General features: G+C 26.9%; 1 protein-coding gene across 1 annotated transcript in view; it reads right to left on the bottom strand.

Moving 5' to 3' along the window:
• LOC106788167 (metabotropic glutamate receptor-like protein R) overlaps positions 1-1,077 on the bottom strand; it is a 16,523-nt gene that overhangs the window by 10,638 nt on the left and 4,808 nt on the right. The window lies entirely within an intron of this gene.

Genomic DNA, 1,077 nt, shown 5'->3' with positions numbered 1-1,077 from the left:
TCTCTCTCTCTCTCTCTCTCTCTCTCTCTCTATTCTCTAACGTGTTACACACAATATTTCATACAATAAATGCAGTTTTTCGTTATGCATATCGTAAAAGATGTATTATATATACGCGCTTATTATTAGCGCATCCATACATATATTGTGAATCAAATATTCGATCATAATTTTTATCATTTTTTATCCGTCATTGCACTTAGCGCCAGCCAGAGGCACGTAGCCGGCCGTATTAACTATTAAGATAATTTAAAAAAAAAAAAAAAAACTAAAGAAGAAGAAAAAACATAAATAAATATATAATATATAATAATGTTAAGAAGAATAATTATAGAAAGAAAAAAAGAAAGAAAGAATACGATGAATCCTATTTCGTGTGATTATTCAAACGTATTCCATGTGTATAATACTCTCCTCTACGCTCGTGTAAAATTATTTTTGTTTAATATTTCTTGATTATTTTCTTTCACTCAATTTTAATAAATTTTTCTTTTTTTGTTTATTCCTTTCTTTCTTTCTTTTTATTTTTCATTCATTCAATCATATATGCTTTCTATCTCTTTCTCTCTCTATCTTTTTTTTCTACGTGGAAAATATGTAAATACGAATAAGACAATGATTTTTTCTCCTAAACGTTCTTTCTAATATATCGTGCCTCCAGCATAGAGCTATTTCCCATATTTAATAGTGAGAAGTCTAACCAATATAGTACACAAATCTTATTAGAAATTACATTTACTATACTGTTCTGTAGAACGTGAACGTAAAGGAGGAGCCTCAAGGTTAATCATTCGCTTTTAATTTACCATGATTTTTTTTTAAAGGAGAGGTGATAATCGGATACTATTCATATTATATATTATAATAGGCTGACTTTTCGCCCCGATGACGCATTTCTTAAGTTTCTTTTTTAAATCGTACAACACGGCAGGTAAAGAGTGTGTTTTAATAATTTCATGTGTTGTTTGCTGTTGTTATTAAATCTTTTTTTTTTTTTTTTGTTCTTTTGTTTAATCATTATGTTATTTTTTTTTTTTTATTATTTTTGTTTGTTTTTTTTTTTTTTTTCTTATAGAT

This window comes from Polistes canadensis, unplaced genomic scaffold (genome assembly GCF_001313835.1).
Source record: "Polistes canadensis isolate GaletaPanama2010 unplaced genomic scaffold, ASM131383v1 scaffold_128, whole genome shotgun sequence".
Taxonomy (NCBI): Eukaryota; Metazoa; Arthropoda; class Insecta; order Hymenoptera; family Vespidae; genus Polistes; species Polistes canadensis.
This window is presented reverse-complemented; position numbering and strand designations above follow the sequence as displayed.